We start from the raw sequence: 20888 nt of genomic DNA, 5'->3' as shown, positions 1-20888 counted from the left end.
AGAACCACTTGGACAGCCACTAATAGCAAATGCGGCAGAATTAGCCATGACAGAAGTAGAAAACACCATGGGCCTCATTACGACCCGGGCGGTAACCATGGCGCTATTTGCGCCATGGTTGCCACCGGTAAACTACCGATTCTTCCATGGTGAATGGCAAAATTACCACCCCATTCCAAGGTTTGCGGGGGCCGTAATTCCCCATTCATCATGGCTCTTCCCCATTCCCATTTCAGCCCCCATAGGGCTCAATGGGAATGGGGAAGGCGGTAATTACGGTACCGCAAATTACAAATTGCGGTACCGTAATTACCTCCAAAGTCCCTTTGCGGGTCGCGACCTTAACAGCTGGCAAAACCAGCTGTTAAGGGAGGACCCGCAAAGGGACCTCGGAATTGGGCGGTAAGGGACTACCGGTACCGGTGCCCTTAGCGGTACCGGTAATCCCTTACCGCCCGGGTCGTATGAACAAGCTACAGAAGACTTTGCTGTACTGAAATCACAACTGAATAATGAATAGCATAGCATTTTCCAGGAAATAACAAAATAAATTGAACATGGTGTGGAACATGAAAATAAAAACTGTACCTGCCAAGACTGCAAACCAATACTGCTATACGTGAGTGGTCAAGCTGGTACAGGCAAAAAATTCTTAATCAAAATCATCAGCAAGTTCCTTCAACAATTGACAACAAACTGTCAGCTGTTGTAACTGCCCCCACATGTTTAGCTGCCTACAACATAGGCGGTGTTACTTTATATTGATTACTACTCCTTCCAGTAGAACACCAAAACAAATTAGACTATTACAGACTTTCCACAGAAGCTGCAATGGAACTATGAAGAGTTTTCAAACAAATGAAAATGCTGCTAATAGATGAGGTGAGCATGGTCCCCAACCTAATGTTGGCTTTGATTCACCTCAGATTACAAGAGGTCCTCAAAACATACTATGACCAGCTCTTTGCAAGAAAACACATTATTGTTTTCGGAGATCTTCTTCAATTGATACCAGTGAAAGCTAAACCTATTTTTAAAACCTTAGGGCACAAACTGTGCCATAAAACTCTTGGCAGCATAGAAAATGTCAACCTTTGGCAGCATTTCCAATATAGAGAATGAACTGAAAACATGTGCCAGTCTGCAGACCTCACATACGCCAACATTTTAAAAAGTATTAGAGTTGGTGTGCTATATCAAGAAGCACAATCAATATTTAAAACCAGGCACCTCCATACACTCTATGGCCATAACTCATGTGCTACTGATGTCATGCAACAATTAGCACACAAAAATGTCAATTGTATATCATTGATGCCAACTCTTGCAAGCTGTTCCAAATTCAATGAAACAATGTTGGAAAAAGAAATGCAACCAATAATTGAAATTTGCTCCACAGATAAACTGGACGTACATGGTATGACACTACCCATGTGTCAACGAGCCATAACAAGACTAAATACCCTAGAAAACAGCTGGTTTGGAGATAATATTAAAATTATCTTTAAACTGTAGAGTAATGCTTAAACATAACCTTGACATGGAGCAAGGGCTAGTTAATGGAGCACTTGGTACAGTTGTTGGCTTTCAAACATACCCATGTGACAACAACATTCAATTTGTCAATATTCTCTTTGACAATCTATCAGAAGTTAAAAGGATAGGGCACTCAACAGCCCACTTCCTTCTTTTCAAAGACATGTCTGCACACAGAGAACAATTTTCACTAACTGTAGCATACGCAGTGACCATTCACAAATCACCAGATCTTATCCTAGATAAAGCATTAATAAAATAAATAGATATTGGTAGCACATTCTTTGAAGAAGGCATGAGCTACATAGCACTATCACGCTTACGTACACTTGACGGGCTATTTCTAATCACCTTTGATGCAAGTAAAGTAAATGCTGATATTCTTGCATTCTAGAATACAATTGTCTGCGTTCACTCCACACCCTCCATCTGAAAACCTATCCGCTTCCACAACAAGCAAAACGTTGTAAAAGAAAACTACTTCAAACTGAAACTATACAGGATATCACTACAATTCCTCCAAAGAAAAAAAAAGAAACTAATACTTCATCAAGTACCACAATCAAACAAGAATCTAGTGGTAAAAGTAACTCAAGTACTTCTTCAAAGAAGAAAGACACACTCCAAACAAATGACTTCGACACAGAACTAGCAGGTCCATTCAAATTTTAAAATGTAACTGCTGTAAATGGCTACACAAATGTAGCAATAAATATTCTATTCCAATTGCCACCAATTATTAAGAACATTTACTTACACAGTACAGAACAATTGTGTTGCAAATGTCAGTCCTTCATAGAAATGCAACCAACAATACTGACAACATTCATAGTGTTCATGGAATAAGACAAGAATTGGACTACTGTGCCGGAATTGTCAAATTCACTCTAAACTCACAAGAAGTTCCACAAGAATTTCTAATGTACTTACTACAAGTACTGGAAAACAAAAACATACCTATAAATGAAATCTTCGAGATTTCATACATGTGGAAACATCCCTGCACTCTCTGCAACCATGTTGCACAGGAAGAAGTCCCCAATGACTGAATTCACACATGGTCAAGTATCACTTGGTAAGAAAAACCTTCATAACAATAGGTATAATCTACCATGATGGAGCCACAAACAATGCAAGCCACTACACTGCATATATTAAAAAGAAATGTGGATGATTCGAATGTAATGATAGTACGATTACTCTAAAGCAGGGATTGCCAGCAAATCTTGTAAACGCTTACTTAATATTATTAAAGCAAAAATTCAATACGTGATCTGTGTATGAACATAAGCAAAACTTCAACTTCAGAACTGTGCACAGTTAGAATACGCCAACAGGTATCTAACTGCCCCAAAAATCTGCAACAAGAAAAAAGATAAACAAATACTACTAAAATCAAACAAGAAATATTCAGTTAGAATACGCCAGTAGGTACCTAACTGCCCCAAAAGATCTGCAACAATCCAACAGATAGATGAATAGCATACAAGTAAAAAAAAACAATTAGAATACGCCAACAGGTATCTAATTGCCCCAAAAATCTGCAACAAGCCAACAGATAGAAGATTAGCAACTAACAAGAAATAAACAGTAAAACAATGAAAGAAATATATTGTACCGCAACATAGAAGGTTTTTTTTCAATCCAGCATGGATTTTTTCCCACAGACCCAATGATTTAGAAAACAAACACAGAAACTGAGCAAATTGTGCAGTACACTGGTTTGAACTACAGTACTTGTAAAGTACTAAATATGAGGGTAAAAAAATGCATGTCTATTATGCAATGCAATAACTCATTATGAACTACCTGCTCTAACATATGAATTTTTCTTTTATCACAGAGATCGAAAAAGTATGTCTGGTCCAGTTACCCATGTCACGAAAAACCTGCATACAACCACAACAAACTCAACCAGTAAGTATCCAATAAATAAACTCAGAAACACTGCACTCCTTCTTACAAACTCTACAATCTTAACTGCATAACCTAGCGAAAACTTCACATACAAATTCTACAAATGAAACAGTACACAAACTTTTGAGTTGTGCATATTTGATGGGTGTTTGATTCTATGGGTGTGCTATGCTGCGGTGGTTGTGGCCAGGGTATAGTGTCTTGGGTGCCTGGCCTACGGCCAACGACCCTAGGCCAATAGACTGAATGGGAAAAAAACGTTGCTCGCGCCTATTGCTCAAACCGCTGGATGGATATTCACCAAATTTGGACCAGGAGCAGCGGCTTGGTCCCAAAAGCGTGCTTTTGCATATTTGGTGAAAATCCGTCCAGTAGTTTTCTTTTAAATGACCAAAAATAAGGTCGGAAAAAATGTGTGATATCTGTGTTCGCTTCACGGACACACTTCCCTGTTCGCTCTGCGGACAGGCTGGGGATTGGGCAAGCGGCTTGCGTGATGTCTGCGGACATCTGATGTGCTTTTCTATTGGCTGCCATTAAGCGTGCAATGCATCTATTTTCAGAGACGCCCGCCATCTTTGTTTATCGCATGAGAGGCTTTGTCAATAGGAGCGGGATCTGCTGCCTGTACAATGTAGACCTGGGCTGTTCGGCTCTGCATCGGCCACGAGTGTACCTGTAGGCAGTAATGTTTCTTTCAAGGCGGTGAGGCGCAGGCCCTCGTGTCTTTCTCCGCTTCCCCCCACCCTCCGTTCATGGCCCGTGTCTCCCCTGTTCCTCCCCACCCCCAGCTGATGCTCTGTGTCTTCCTCCCGTTCCCCCCACCCACCCGCTCATGCCCCCTGTCTCCCTCCTTTTCCCCAACCCCACTCTCATGCTCCGTTTCTCCTTCCGTTTCCCCCCGCTCATGTCCCGTGTCTCCCTCCTCCCCCCACCCCCATTCATGCCCCGCGTATCCCCTGTTCCCCCCACCCCCGCTCTTGCCCCGTGTCTCTCACCCCTTCCCCCCAAACCCCGCTCATGCTCCGTGTCTCCCCTGCCCCCCCGCCCATGGCCCGTGTCTCCCATGTGTTCCCCCCACCCCCCGCTCATGCCACATTTCTCCCCTGTTCCCCCACACCCCCCCGCTCATGCCCGGTATCTCCCTCGCGTTCCCCCCACCCCGCTCATGTCCCGTGTCCCCCTCCTTCCCCCCGCTCATGCCCGTGTCCCCCTCATTTCCCCCCACCCCCGCTCATGCCTGTGTGTGCCCTGTTCCCCCCACCCCCGCTCATACCCTGTGTCTCCCCTGTTACCCCACACCCCCACTCATGCCCTGTGTCTCCCTTGTGTTACCCCCACCCCCCGTTCATGCCCCGTGTCTCCCTTGTTACCCCCCACCCCCCGCTCATGCCCTATGTCTCACTTGTGTTACCATCCACCCTCCCGCTCATGCCCCGTTTCTCCATTGTGTTACCCCCCACCCCCGCTCATGCCCCGTGTCTCCCTTGTGTTACCCCCACCCCCACTCATGCCCCGTGTCTCCCTTGTGTTACCCCCCCACCGCCACTCATACCCCGTGTCTCCCTCGTGTTACTCCCCCACCCCCCGCTCATGCCCTGTGTCTCCCCTGTTCCACCCACCCCCTGCTCATGCCCCGTGTCTCCCTTGTGTTACCCCCCACCCCGCTAATGCCCCGTGTCTCCCTTGTGTTATCCCCCACCCCCCGCTCTTGCCCCGTGTCTCCCTCCTTTCCCCACACCCCCGCTCATGGCCGTGTGTGCCCTGTTCCCCCCACCACCGTTCATGCCCTGTGTCTCCCTTGTTACCCCCCACCCCCGCTCATGCCCTGTGTCTCCCTTGTGTTACCCCCACCCCCCGCTCATTCCCCGTGTCTCCCTTGTTACCCCCCACCCCCGCTCATGCCCTATGTCTCACTTGTGTTACCATCCACCCTCCCGCTCATGCCCTGTGTCTCCCTTGTGTTACCCCCCACCCCCCGCTCATGCCCCGTGTCTCCCTTGTGTTACCCCCACCCCCACTCATGCCCCGTGTCTCCCTTGTGTTACCCCCCACCCCCACTCATACCCCGTGTCTCCCTCGTGTTACTCCCCCACCCCCCGCTCATGCCCTGTGTCTCCCCTGTTCCACCCAACCCCTGCTCATGCCCTGTGTCTCCCTTGTGTTACCCCCCACCCCGCTAATGCCCCGTGTCTCCCTTGTGTTACCCCCACCCACCGCTCATGCCCCGTGTCTCCCTTTTGTTACCCCACCCCCTCACTCATGCCCCGTGTCTCCCCTGTTCCACCCCACCCCCCGCTCATGTCCCGTGTCTCCCTCGTGTAACTCCCCCACCCCCCGCTCATGCCCTGTGTCTCCCCTGTTCCACCCACCCCCTGCTCATGCCCTGTGTCTCCCTTGTGTTACCCCCTTTTGCATATTTGGTGAAAATCCGTCCAGTAGTTTTCTTTTAAATGACCAAAAATAAGGTCGGAAAAAATGTGTGATATCTGTGTTCGCTTCACGGACACACTTCCCTGTTCGCTCTGCGGACAGGCTGGGGATTGGGCAAGCGGCTTGCGTGATGTCTGCGGACATCTGATGTGCTTTTCTATTGGCTGCCATTAAGCGTGCAATGCATCTATTTTCAGAGACGCCCGCCATCTTTGTTTATCGCATGAGAGGCTTTGTCAATAGGAGCGGGATCTGCTGCCTGTACAATGTAGACCTGGGCTGTTCGGCTCTGCATCGGCCACGAGTGTACCTGTAGGCAGTAATGTTTCTTTCAAGGCGGTGAGGCGCAGGCCCTCGTGTCTTTCTCCGCTTCCCCCCACCCTCCGTTCATGGCCCGTGTCTCCCCTGTTCCTCCCCACCCCCAGCTGATGCTCTGTGTCTTCCTCCCGTTCCCCCCACCCACCCGCTCATGCCCCCTGTCTCCCTCCTTTTCCCCAACCCCACTCTCATGCTCCGTTTCTCCTTCCGTTTCCCCCCGCTCATGTCCCGTGTCTCCCTCCTCCCCCCCACCCCCATTCATGCCCCGTGTATCCCCTGTTCCCCCCACCCCCGCTCTTGCCCCGTGTCTCTCACCCCTTCCCCCCAAACCCCGCTCATGCTCTGTGTCTCCCCTGCCCCCCCGCCCATGGCCCGTGTCTCCCATGTGTTCCCCCCACCCCCGCTCATGCCACATTTCTCCCCTGTTCCCCCACACCCCCCCGCTCATGCCCGGTATCTCCCTCGCGTTCCCCCCACCCCGCTCATGTCCCGTGTCCCCCTCCTTCCCCCCGCTCATGCCCGTGTCCCCCTCATTTCCCCCCACCCCCCGCTCATGCCCCGTGTCTCCCTCCTTTCCCCCCACCCCCGCTCATGCCTGTGTGTGCCCTGTTCCCCCCACCCCCGCTCATACCCTGTGTCTCCCCTGTTACCCCACACCCCCACTCATGCCCTGTGTCTCCCTTGTGTTACCCCCACCCCCCGTTCATGCCCCGTGTCTCCCTTGTTACCCCCCACCCCCCGCTCATGCCCTATGTCTCACTTGTGTTACCATCCACCCTCCCGCTCATGCCCCGTTTCTCCATTGTGTTACCCCCCACCCCCGCTCATGCCCCGTGTCTCCCTTGTGTTACCCCCACCCCCACTCATGCCCCGTGTCTCCCTTGTGTTACCCCCCCACCGCCACTCATACCCCGTGTCTCCCTCGTGTTACTCCCCCACCCCCCGCTCATGCCCTGTGTCTCCCCTGTTCCACCCACCCCCTGCTCATGCCCTGTGTCTCCCTTGTGTTACCCCCCACCCCGCTAATGCCCCGTGTCTCCCTTGTGTTATCCCCCACCCCCCGCTCTTGCCCCGTGTCTCCCTCCTTTCCCCACACCCCCGCTCATGGCCGTGTGTGCCCTGTTCCCCCCACCCCCGTTCATGCCCTGTGTCTCCCTTGTTACCCCCCACCCCCGCTCATGCCCTGTGTCTCCCTTGTGTTACCCCCACCCCCCGCTCATTCCCCGTGTCTCCCTTGTTACCCCCCACCCCCGCTCATGCCCTATGTCTCACTTGTGTTACCATCCACCCTCCCGCTCATGCCCTGTGTCTCCCTTGTGTTACCCCCCACCCCCCGCTCATGCCCCGTGTCTCCCTTGTGTTACCCCCACCCCCACTCATGCCCCGTGTCTCCCTTGTGTTACCCCCCACCCCCACTCATACCCCGTGTCTCCCTCGTGTTACTCCCCCACCCCCCGCTCATGCCCTGTGTCTCCCCTGTTCCACCCAACCCCTGCTCATGCCCTGTGTCTCCCTTGTGTTACCCCCCACCCCGCTAATGCCCCGTGTCTCCCTTGTGTTACCCCCACCCACCGCTCATGCCCCGTGTCTCCCTTTTGTTACCCCACCCCCTCACTCATGCCCCGTGTCTCCCCTGTTCCACCCCACCCCCCGCTCATGTCCCGTGTCTCCCTCGTGTACCCCCACCCCCCGCTCATGCCCAGTGTGTCTCCTGTTGCCCCCACCCTCCGCTCATGTCCCATGTCTCCATCGTGTTCCCCCCACACCCACTCATGCCCTGTGTTTCCCTCGTGTTACCCCCCCACACCCTGCTCATGCCCCATGTCTCCCTCCTTCCCCCCTGCCCCCCGCTCATGCCACATGTCCCCTTCCTTCCCCCACCCCCCGCTCATGCCCCGTGTCACCCCTTCCCCCCCACCCCCCCGCTCATGCGCCATGTCTACCCTGTTCCTCCCACCCCCCGCTCATGCCCCGTGTCCTTCTCCTGTTCCCCCACCCCCCGCTCATGCCCCGTGTCTCCCTTGTGTTACCCCGCGCTCATGCCCCGTGTCTCCCTTGTGTTACCCCCCCCCCCCCGCTCATGCCCGTGTCTCCCTTGTGTAACCCCCACCCCCCGCTCATGCCCTGTGTCTCCCCTGTTACCCCCAACCCCTGCTCATGCCCCGTGTCTTCTTGTGTTACCCCCCTCCACCGCTCATGCCCTTGTCTCCCTTGTGTTACCCCCATCCCCTCTCATGCCCCATGTCTCCCATGTCTTACCCCCATCCCCCGCTCATGACCCTTGTCTCCCTTGTGTTAGCCCCCACCCCCCGCTCATGCCCCGTGTCTCCCTCCTTCCCCCTCACCCCCGCTCATGCCCCATGTCTCCCTCCTTTCCCCCCCACGCCCCGCTCATGCCATGTGTCACCCTCCTTTCCCCCCACCCCCCGCTCATGCCCTGTGTCTCTCTCCCCTTCCCCCCACCCCGCTAATGCCCCGTGTCTCCCTTGTGTTCCCCCCCACCCCCCGCTCATGCCCCGTGTCTCCCTCCTTTCCCCCCACCCCCGCTCATGCCCGTGTGTGCCCTGTTCCCCCCCACCCCCCGCTCATGCCCTGTGTCTCCCCTGTTACCCCACACCCCCACTCATGCCCTGTGTCTCCCTTGTGTTACCCTCACCCCCCGCTCATGCCCCGTGTCTCCCTTGTTACCCCCCACCCCCCGCTCATGCCCCGTGTCTCCCTTGTGTTACCCCCACCCCCACTCATGCCCCGTGTCTCCCTTGTGTTACCCCCCCACCCCCACTCATACCCTGTGTCTCCCTCGTGTTACTCCCCCACCCCCCGCTCATGCCCTGTGTCTCCCCTGTTCCACCCACCCCCTGCTCATGCCCTGTGTCTCCCTTGTGTTACCCCCCAGCCCGCTAATGCCCCGTGTCTCCCTTGTGTTACCCCCCACCCCCCGCTCATGCCCTGTGTCTCCCTTTTGTTACCCCACCCCCTCACTCATGCCCCCTGTCTCCCCTGTTCCACCCCACCCCCCGCTCATGTCCCGTGTCTCCCTCGTGTACCCCCACCCCCCGCTCATGCCCAGTGTGTCTCCTGTTGCCCCCACCCTCCGCTCATGTCCCGTGTCTCCATCGTGTTCCCCCTACACCCACTCATGCCCCGTGTTTCCCTCGCGTTACCCCCCCACCCCCTGCTCATGCCCCATGTCTCCCTCCTTCGCCCCTGCCCCCCGCTCATGCCACATGTCCCCCTCCTTCCCCCCACCCCCCGCTCATGCCCCATGTCACCCCTTCCCCTCCACCCCCCCGCTCATGCGCCATGTCTACCCTGTTCCTCCCACCCCCCGCTCAGGCCCCGTGTCCTTCTCCTGTTCCCCCCACCCCCCGCTCATGCCCCGTGTCTCCCCTGTTACCCCCCAACCCCTGCTCATGCCCCGTGTCTCCCTTGTGTTACCCCCCTCCCCCGCTCATGCCCTTGTCTTCCTTGTGTTACCCCATCCCCTCTCATGCCCCGTGTCTCCCATGTCTTACCCCCATCCCCCGCTCATGCCCCGTGTCTCCCTTGTGTTACACCCCACCCCCCGCTCATGCCCCGTGTCTCCTGTGTTACCCCCCACCCCCCGCTCATGCCCCGTGTCTCCCCTGTCCCCCACCCCCGCTCATGTCCCGTGTCTCCCTCACCCCCCCTCACCCCCGCTCATGCCCCGTGTCTCCCTCCTTTCCCCCCCACGCCCGCTCATGCCCTGTGTCACCCTCCTTTCCCCCCACCCCCCGCTCATGCCCCGTGTGTCTCTCCCCTATCCCCCCAAACACCCCGCTCATGCCCCCTGTGCCTCTCCCCTTCCCCCAACCCCCTGCTCATGCCCCGTGTGTCTCTTCCCTTCCCCCCACCCCCCGCTCATACCCCGTGTCTCTCTCACCTTCCCCCCACCCCCTGCTCATGCCCCGTGTTACCCTCCCAACCCCCGCTCATGCCCCATGTCTCCCTCCTTCCCCCCTACCCCCCGCTCATGCCCCATGTCCCCCTCCTTCCTCCCACCCCCCGCTCATGCCCCGTGTCCCCTCTTCCCCCCTGCTCATGCGCCGTGTCTACCCTGTTCCCCCCACCCCCCGCTCATGCCCCGTGTCTCCCCTGTTCCCCCACCCCCTGCTCATGTCCGTGTCTCCCTCCTTCCCCCTCACCCCCGCTCATGCCCCGTGTCTCTCTCCCCTTCCCCCACCCCCTGCTCATGCCTCGTGTGTCTCTCCCCTTCCCCCCACCCCCCGCTAATGCCCCCTGTGTCCCTCCCCTTCCCCCCACCCCTTGCTCATGCCCCGTGTGTCTCTCCCCTTCCCCCCACCCCCCACTCATGTCCCGCCTCTCCCCTGTTCTCCCCCACCCTCTGCTCATGCCCCTTGTCTCCCCTGTCCCCACCCACCCCCTGCTCATGGCCCATGTCTCCCTCTTGTTCCCCCCACTCCCCCGCTCATGCCCCGTGTCTGTCCTGTTCCCCCCACCCCCCGCTCATGCCACATGTCTCCCCTGTTCCCCCCACCCCCGGTCATGCCCCATGTCTCCCTCTTCCTCCCCTACTCCCCACTCATGCCCCGTGTCCCCCTCCTTTCCCCCCACCTCCCCTCATGCCCCGTGTCTCCCCTGTTCCCCCACCCCCCGCTCATGCCCCGTGTCTCCCTCCTCCCCCATCCCCCGCTCATGCCCTGTGTGCACCCTGTTCCCCCACCCCTGCTCATGCCCTGTGTCTCCCCTGTTACCCCCCACCCCCCGCTCATGACCCATGTGTGCCCTGTTCCCCCCACCCCCCACGCTCATGCCCTGTGTCTCCCTTGTGTTAGCCACCCACCCCTGTGCTCCTGCCCCGTGTCTCCCTTGTGTTACCCCCCACCCCTCGCTCATGCCCCATGTCTCCCTTGTGTTACCCCACCCCCCGCTCATGCCTTGTGTCTTCCCTGATACCCCGACCCACGTGTTACCCCCCCCGCTCAGGCCCCGTGTCTCCCCTGTTCCCCCACCCCCCGCTCATGCCCCGTGTCTCCCATGTTCCCCCAACCCCCCGCTCCTGCTCATGCCCCGTGTCTCCCCTGTTCCCCCACCCCCCGCTCATGCCCGTGTCTTCCTCCTTACCTCCCACCCCCCACACATGCCCCGTGTTTCCCTCCTTTTCCCCCATCCCCCGCTCATGCCCTGTGTCGCCTGTGTTACCCCCGCTCATGTCTCCCGTGTCTCCCTCCCGTCCCCCCACCCCCGTTCATGCCCCGTGTGTCTCTCCCGTTCCCCCCACCCACCGCTCATGCCCGTGTCTCTCTCCCCTTCCCCCCACCCCCTGCTCATGCCCCGTGCTCTCCTCTGTTCTCCCCTACCCTCTGCTCATGCCCCTTGTCTTCCCTGTCCCCCCCAACCCCTGCTCATGGCCCGTGTCTCCCTCGTGTTCCCTCCACCCCCCCTTGCTCATGGCCCGTGTCTGCCCTGTTCTCCCCACCCCCCCGCTCATGCCACATGTCTCCCCTGTTCCCCCCACCCCCCGCTCATGCCCCGTGTCTCCCTCCTCCCCCACCCCCGCTCATGCCTGTGTCTCCCTTATGTTACCCCCCACTCATGCCCTGTGTCTTCCCTGATACCCCCACCTCCCGCTCATGCCCCGTGTCTCCCTTGTGTTACCCCCCACCCCAGCTCAGGCCCCGTGTCTCCCCTGTTCCCCCACCCCCCGCTCATGCCCCGTGTCTCCCATGTTCCCCCACCCCCCGCTCATGCCCCGTGTCTCGCCTGTTCCCCCACCCCCCGCTCATGCCCGTGTCTTCCTCCTTACCCCCCACCCCCTGCACATGCCCCGTGTCTCCCTCCTTTTCCCCCATCCCCCGCTCATGCCCTGTGTCTCCTGTGTTACCCCCGCTCATGCCCTGTGTCTCCCCTATTCCCCCACCCCCCGCTCATGCCCCATGTCTCCCTCCTTCCCTCCCACCCCCGCTCATGCCCGTGTCTCCCTCCTTTCCCCCCACCCCCTGCTCATGCCCCGTGTCTCCCTCCTTTCCCCTCCACCCCCGCTCATGCCCTGTGTCTCTCTCCCCTTCCCCCCACCCCCCACTCATGCCCCTTGTGTCTCTCCCGTTCCCCCCACCCCCCGCTCATGCCCCGTGTGTCTCTCCCATTCCCCCCACCCCCTGCTCATGCCCCGTGTCTCTCTCCCCTTCCCCCCACCCCCCACTCATGCCCCGTGTTCTCCCCTACCCTCTGCTCATGCCCCTTGTCTTCCCTGTCCCCCCAACCTGTGCTCATGGCCCGTGTCTCCCTCGTGTTCCCCCCATACCCCCTTTCTCATGGCCCGTGTCTGCCCTGTTCGCCCCACCCCCCCGCTCATGCCACATGTCTCCCCTGTTCCCCCCACCCCCCCGCTCATGCCCCGTGTCTCCCTCCTCCCCCACCCCCGCTCATGCCTGTGTCTCCCTTGTGTTACCCCCCACCCCCCGCTCATGCCCCGTGTCTCCCTTGTGTTACCCCCACCCCCATGCTCATGCCCCGTGTCTCCCCTGTTCCCCCACCCCCCGCTCATGCCCCGTGTCTCCCCTGTTCCCCCACCCCCTGCTCATGCCCCATGTCTCCCCTGTTCCCCCACCCCCCGCTCATGCCCCGTGTCTCCCTCCTTACCCCCACCCCCCACTCATGCCCCGTGTCTCCCTCTTTTCCCCCATCCCCTGCTCATGCCCCGTGTCTCCTGTGTTACCCCCCGCTCATGCCCCGTGTCTCCCCTGTTCCCCCACCCCCTGCTCATGCCCCATGTCTCCCTCCTTCCCCCCACCCCCGCTCATGCCCGGTGTCTCCCTCCTTTCCCCCCCACTCCCCGCTCATGCCTCGTGTCTTTCTCCCCTTCCCCCCACCCCCTGATTATACCCCATGTGTCTCTCCCCTTCCCCCACCCCCTGCTCATGCCCCTTGTGTCTCTCCCCTTCCCCCCACCCCCCGCTTATGCCCTGTGTCTCTCTCCCCTTCCCCCACCCCCGCTCATGCCCCGTGTCTCTCTCCCCTTCCCCCCACCCCCCCGCTCATGCCCTGTGTGTGCCCTGTTCCCCCCACCCCCCGCTCATGCCCCATGTCTCCCCTGTCCCCCACTACCCCCCGATCATGGCCCGTGTCTCCCTCGTGTTCCCCCCACCCCCCGCTCATGCCACATGTCTCCCCTGTTCCCCCCACCCCCCGCTCATGCCCCGTGTCTCCCTCCTCCCCCCACCCCCCGCTCATGCCCCGTGTCCCCCTCCTTTCCCCCCACCCCTGCTCATGCCCCATGTCTCCCCTGTTCCCCCACCCCCTGTTCATGCCCCGTGCCTCTCCAACCCACCCCCCACCCCCCGCTCATGCCCTGTGTGTGCCCTGTTCCCCCCACCCCCCGCTCGTGCCCTGTGTCTCCCCTGTTACCCCCACCCCCCGCTCATGCCCCGTGTGTGCCCTGTTCCCCCCACCCCCCACTCATGCCCTGTTACCCCCCAACCCCCGCTCATGCCCTGTCTCCCCTGTTACCCCCCACCCCCCGCTCATGCCCCATGTCTCCCTTGTGTTACCCCCCCACCCCCCGCTCATGCCCCGTGTCTCCCTTGTGTTACCCCCCGCTCATGCCCCGTGTCTCCCTTGTGTTACCCCCAACCCCCCGCTCATGCCCTGTGTCTACCCTGTTACCCCCCACCCCCCGCTCATGCCCCGTGTCTCCTTTGTGTTACCCCCACCCCCCGTTCATGCCCCGTGTCTCCTGTGTTACCCCCCACCCCCCACTCATGCCCCGTGTCTCACCTGTTCCCACACCCCCCGCTCATGCCCCATGTCTCCCCTGTTCCCCCACCCCCCGCTCATACCCCATGTCTCCCTCCTTCCCCTACCCCCGCTCATGCCCCGTGTCTCTCTCCTTTCCCCCCACCCCCCACTCATGCCCCATGTCTCTCTCCTGTTCCCCCCACCCCCCGCTCATTCCCTGTGTCTCCCCTGTTCCCCCCACCCCCCGCTCATGCCCCGTGTCTCCCCTGTTCTACCCCAACCCCCGCTCATGCCCCATGTCTCCCTCCTTTTCCCCCCACCCCCCGCTCATGCCCCTTGTCTCCCCTGTTCCCCCCACCCCCCGCTCATGCTCTGTGTCTCCCCTGTTCCCCCCACCCCCGCTCATGCCCCATGTCTTCCCTGTTCCCCCAACCCCCTGCGCATGCCCCGTGTCTCCCCTGTTCCCCCCCACCCCCCGCTCATGCCCCGTGTCTCCCTCATGTACCCCCCACCCTCCGCTCATGTCCCGTGTCTCCCTCGTGTTCCTTCCACCCCCCGCTCATGCCCTGTGTCTCCCTCCTGTACCCCCGCACCCCGCTCATGCCCCGTGTCTCCCTCCTGTACCCCCACCCCCCTGCTCATGCTCCGTGTTTCCCTCGTGTTCCCCCTGCTCATGCCCGGTGTCTCACTCCTTTCCCCCCCAACCCCCACTCATGCACCGTGTCCTTCTCCTGTTCCCCCCACCCCCTGCTCATGCCCCGTGTGTGCCTTGTTCCCCCCACCCTCCCCCGCTCATGCCCCGTGTGTGCCCTGTTCCCCCTTACCCCCCGCTCATGCCCCGTGTGTGCCCTGTTCCCCCCAACCCCCGGCGCTCATGCCCCATGTCTCCATTGTGTTACACCCCACCCCCGCTCATGCCCCGTGTCTCCCCTGTTCTACTCCACCCCTTCTCATGCCCTGTGTCTCCCCTGTTCCCCCACCCCCCGCTCATGCCCCGTGTCTGCCTTGTGTTTCCCCCCGCTCATGCCCCGTGTCTCCCTCGTGTAACCCCCCACCCCCTGTTCATGCCCCGTGTCTCCCCTGTTCCCCCCACCCCCTGCTCATGCCCCATGTCTCCCTCATGTACCCCCCACTCATGCCCCATGTCTCCCTCGTGTACCCCCCACCTCGCTCATGCCCCGTGTCTCCATCCTTTTCCCTCCCACCACCCACTCATGCCCCATGTCTGCCCTGTTCCCCCCCACCCCCACTCATGCCCCGTGTCTCCCTCCTTTCCCCCCACCCCTGCTCATGCCCTGTGTCTCCCTTGTTGCCCCCACCCCCCCGCTCATGCCCCGTGTCTCCCCTGTTGCCCCCACCCCCCGCTCATTCCCTGTGTCTCCCTCGTGTCCCCCCACCCCCGCTCATGCCCTGTGTTTCCCTCGTGTTATCCCCCACCCCCGCTCATGCCCCGTGTTTTCCCTGTTCCCCCATCCCCCGCTCATGCCCCGTGTCCCCCTCCTTTCCCCCCACGCCCCGCTCATGCCCCGTGTCTCCCTCGCGTTCCTCCCCACCCCCCACTCATGCCCCGTGTCTCCTTCCTTTTCCCCCTACCCCCGCTCATGCCCCGTGTCTATCTCTGTTCCCCCCCACTCCCTGCTCATGCCCCGTGTGCCCTGTTCCCCCACCCCTCGCTCATGCCCACGTGTCTCCCCTGTTCCCCTCCCCACCCCCCGCTCATGCCCTGTTGTGTTCTCTTTATACACCCCGCCTTCCCTTTCCATGGTGACCATCTTGGTAAAAGATTTTCCTTCCTACCCCGGGACGCCACAGGCATCCTGGTGTAGGAAGGAAAATCTTTTTTTTTTCTTTTTTTTTACCACCCGGGATTCCCACTTTGAGGACCTAAGATGCTAGTGGTCTTCATCTATTGAAAAGGATGTTATGGTGACGTTGCACTAAGAAAAACCTTTGAAAACCAATGAAAAAACTTTGTTAAAGGGACGTTATGGTTAAGTTGCACTACCAAAAACCTATGAAATTCAGTGAAAAAATGTTGTTAAAGGGACGTTATGGTTCCAAGTAAAACCGAAAAAGCCCTTGAAATTCGCCAGTTATGGTAAGCTAAGCAACCATAACTCGCGCCACCACCGTGCACTGCTAAGGCTAACACCCATTACATCAAAGATGACATCACAAATGTCATTGATGACATCACTGATGACAACACATGTCTGGCTCAATCTTTTTTCTTTTGCTGACATATCTAGGCCAGATGGTTTTCTTCAGTAACAGTCAGAAACAACATTTTTTATTTTATTTGTAGACGTATCCTTAGAGTCCAGTCACATCATATGAAACATATACATACGGGAAGACACAAGCTTGAAAGACTGCATTCCTTTTTGTGCATAAAGATAATCAATAGACTTATGAGCACTTTCTGACAGTTCTGTTGTTTTTTTATGGCTGTACTTTCCCTGTATATGGTCATATTTGTATACATTGTACACTCACGACTTTCCTTAGGATCCAATTACATTAAGTGATACATATACATAGGGTAAATAGCAGCTTTGAAACAGAGCAATCATGTATTTGCATGAAAATAATCAGTTAAGTTATGAATTGTTTCTGCTACTACTTGTGCTTTTTTGCTAACTTCACTTTCCCTGTATATACCCATATTGGTATGTGTTCTTGTGTCTTTGTGTTTTGTCTATAGTAATGCAATTATGTAATACATGTGTTTTATTTGCTACGTATTACATATTTCACAGTACACAAAAATCTATTAAGAAAACAATTATCATTTCATTATTCAACATATTAACATTCCGAATATTATACCTTCATCTTGTAAGCTGCACACAATGTTATGTTTCTGCATGAGCAGCTTAGTATATTAGATAGAACCCCATATTAGAATGCTATTTATATGAATGCATCGTTCAATGCACTAATTAGGGTATGATATTTATTGCAATGATCCTTGACACTTTTTTCGCAACATTATAATAAGAATCCCGTGTACACATATTTCATGAAAAGTACATAAACATGTGTTGTCATCAGCGATGTCATCAATGACATTTGTGATGTTATCTTTGATGTTGTGGGTGTTAGTCTTAGCAGTGCACGGTGGTGGCACGAGTTATGGGTGCTTACCATAACTGGCGAATTTCAAGGTTTTTCGGTTTTACTTGGAACCATAACGTCCCTTTAACAAAGTTTTTTCACTGAATTTCATAGGTTTTTAGTAGCCCAACTTAACCATAACGTCCCTTTAACAAAGTTTTTTCACTGAATATATATATATATATATATATATATGTATATATATATATATATATATATATATATATCTTTCAAAAAAGTTCTCCTCATGGTGGCGCTCATGTCTACTTAAGCGGGAGCTTGTATATTGGTTATAGGAGAGAAACCGTTTTTAAATACACACACTGCTGCGTAACAAATGGGTGACTATAATGCCTGCCACTCGCTGCATTAACAGCCCAAAAACACAAGCACTCAATCCCAGAATAACAGTGATAAAACATAACTTTTATTTTTGATAAAAATATATCAGGTAAAACATTTAAAGTCTGCACAGACCTATAAATTGGCACAGTTAATATGCGTTCACTAGCACATGGTGTAGGTCAGTGAACACGTTGTACATTAGGGACCAACTGCTTAATATTTCTGTTTGCTATGGGTTGCCTTGTACAGGACACTTGCTTAAAGAAGTGTCTTAAAACATTGCGCCATGAGAAGAACTTGTCAGTATCACTAAGTACACGTGTACTGTGAATGTGTTACGTTACGTCTGGAGTGCTGTACAGAAATGATAGTGTTCAATGCAGTGGTCTTCCATGTGATTGCTACATTCTTGTGAGCCTATTTCATTCTACCTAATTAGGGAGTGTTGCAAATGTAATAGTGGAAACAGAAGAAGGACTGTGTCTGCTTTTCTGGGGTGCGCCCATCACTGTAGCTGGGAAGAGGCACGTGGTACATTCTGCCCTTCTGAGCACGGTGGCCTTGCAAATGGAACTGTGGGGATTATCCAATCAGGTGTGGACGGTGTGATTCACAGGAAAGGGCAGTAACATTTTCACCCAAAACTCGATGCGTTGAAGTTAGGAGAGATGGCGAGATGCATAGTGCTAATCGTGGATGATACCTTTGTGCAAGATCTTCACATGTATGCCGTGGAAAGAGGCTTTGCTGCTAACTTTCAGTTGGAAGGAATGGAGGCTTTTTGGGGCACAGTCTATGAGTGGGGTTCGGGTGCATGGATCTCCTTTGAACATGTGTGGCCTCTGTCTGTACTGCTGATGTGGTGGTCGTGCATTTAGAGCACTACATTTGCGGTACATGTCGTGCTCACGTTTGCTCGCTCACTTAAAGAAGTTAATGACAGCAGTGATGCAGATGTTTCCCACTGCCAAGGTGATTTTCTCATCACTAACACCAAGAGGAGCATGGGCCCATGCCAGTGTAATTTGTCCACAGCCAGAGGTCGGGAGGTGTTGGATAAACAGAAGCATGTGTGACTTTATGTGCAGTGCTGGGATGCTCTGCACCGCCTATGAAAGCATTAATAACCAGCAAGATTTCCAGTGGTTCCAGGGAAATGGCATTTTATTTACCTCCATGGGCAATGCTGTTTTGTTTGCCACTCTGCACGAAGTGATTCAGAGAATCCTGTAGAAATGTAAGAGAAGCGTTGACCTTCAGTTGATAGACATGTCAGGAGGAAAAGCAAACAGACAGTCAGCAAATCGAGAAAACACATAAAAATGTATGCATGCACGTACGTAACAAAAACACGTCAAAAAGAAAATAAGTCTTTTCAGAGACAACTCTAAAGACACACCCCCCCTACCCTGTTTTACATCCAAAGTGTGCAAGGGAAGTGGCAGGCATCCTTTGGTATGCATGAACTGCATGCACTTGCTTAACGTTGCTATCATACATTCTGTGCTGCTTTTGTGGGAGCACTTTTCCAACATTAGTAGTGCATGGATTACAGTGGAAACACCATTCTGTGAAGTCTACAAGTTATGTGGGAGGCGAGACATTGATCCCACTAGGCCAGGTGACACTGAGAGTTTGCAAGTGAATGGGAAGGGGGAGGGCACAGTGGAGTACATGGGAACAACAAAAAATAGCAATAAGTACCACTACGGCCAGTAGTGGCAGGTGCATGGATAAGTGTAGACATCAAGTGGTGGTTGGACAGTTAGGGTTACAGAAAACAGTTCCCAAGTGTGGGGGTTGGCAGAAGGCCTGTGTAGGGAGGAACTATCGGGAGGGAGTTAGGCTAGGGCACAGATTAGAGGCGGGTGGGAAACAAGTGCACAAGCAGTTTTAGGCAGGAAGTGAGCAAGGGAGAGGAGGGAAAAAAGAAGCACATGGAAAGGTTTTGAGGTTCTTCCAGACCCTGAAATGGTTCTCCACAAGTTCCAGATAGACAGAGAGCCTGTTGCAGAGGGAGGCCCTAGCAGAAGAAAGACATCTACCTCCAACTGCTTGAGTGCAGAAGCTACTGAACCTGAGGGAGTAGGAGGCGGATGAGGGAAGAGCTCGAGCAAGGAGACATTTAGGAAGTGAGAGTGGAAGGTATTAAGGCCCCAGGGACCAGAACGCCTGGTCCATAATGCACAGGATTTCTATTTTATTCTTCACAGCCACTGGGCGCTATTGCAGACATTTTAGTCCAGTAGAGATACGTTCCCTGGCCTTCAGACCCAGGACATGTCACGCAGTCCTCTTATAGATGAGTTGCTGAGGGCGGAGAGTAAAAGCTGGAAGATTTAAAAAGAGTTTGTGGCAATATTGCAGCATACAAAGAACCACAGACGTGCACACACTGACCCTTTGGGAACTGCCTTTAGGTTGGTAAGACACATTCAGTGGTGGCTTTGGTGCCATATCTTTACAATTTATGTTGGAGATGGGTTAGTGGCAAACACAATTCGTAGCATTGTCAGAAGGAAAGAATAGAGTCCATGTTTCACTAATATACTATAAGATATGGCTAAATGAAAATGTTGCAAGCGGATACCATTGAAGGGCGCCTTCATGGTAGGAGATGGGGGAAAAACCCCTATGCTTTTCAAAAACATAATGGACGTTTAATGGCAGATATCGTGCCCAGAGGCACTTATAACAGAGTGGTAAATATACTGCCCAAAAAATCTTCATACGTTTATTTAGTGGTGGTGGGTGCTCACGTGGATGAATGTGCATGCACAAATCCTGCAATGTTTCACTGAACTTTCCATTTCACGTGTTTTCCAATAACAGCACACTTGCAGGCTGAATTTGTAACGGTCCATATGACGTCTTGGGGAGAACTGACGGTGTTAGATGCTGACATCTTGTATGGCATTGGTGGATGCGTGTGTGACTATTTAACAATACCCAATGAGAGTGTGGTGGGAAGAGTATAGTGGAAAGGGAAGAAGGACTGTTCATGCTTTACTGGGGCGCAGCCCTCACAGTACTTTGGGAAGCGCACGTGCCACAATCTGCGCTTCTCACAATGCTGGCCAATGGAAATGGCAGTGTGTGGGTTATCCAATCAGGTACTGATGGTGTGGGTCACAGGAAGGGGCGGTAATACTGGTATTCTACATGTAACACTAGCAGTTCTGTACAACAGTCCCCTGCGTGCATACCACAACCAAAATCATTGTTGCGCCCATAGTGATGCTGGCGGACATGGAGAAACCAATGTGTTCACTTTGGTTGATGCCTTGGTGAAAGATATGGACAAGTATGCCCAGGAAAGAAACTTTCATTTCAATTTCGGTTTGGAAGCAGTGGACGCATTGTGGTGCACTGTCAATGACCTCAGTTTAGCTGATATGCATGCACTTTGCAGAGACCTGGCCAGTTGCACCACTGTGCATGTTGTTGTTATGCATTATGGGGGCTTGCATTTGGTTTACATGTTTTGTTTACATTTGCTCCGT

Source organism: Ambystoma mexicanum, chromosome 5q (genome assembly GCF_040938575.1).
Source record: "Ambystoma mexicanum isolate Mex_15411 chromosome 5q, UKY_AmexF1_1, whole genome shotgun sequence".
NCBI classification, from domain to species: domain Eukaryota; kingdom Metazoa; phylum Chordata; class Amphibia; order Caudata; family Ambystomatidae; genus Ambystoma; species Ambystoma mexicanum.
Note: the sequence above shows the minus strand (reverse complement) of the source record.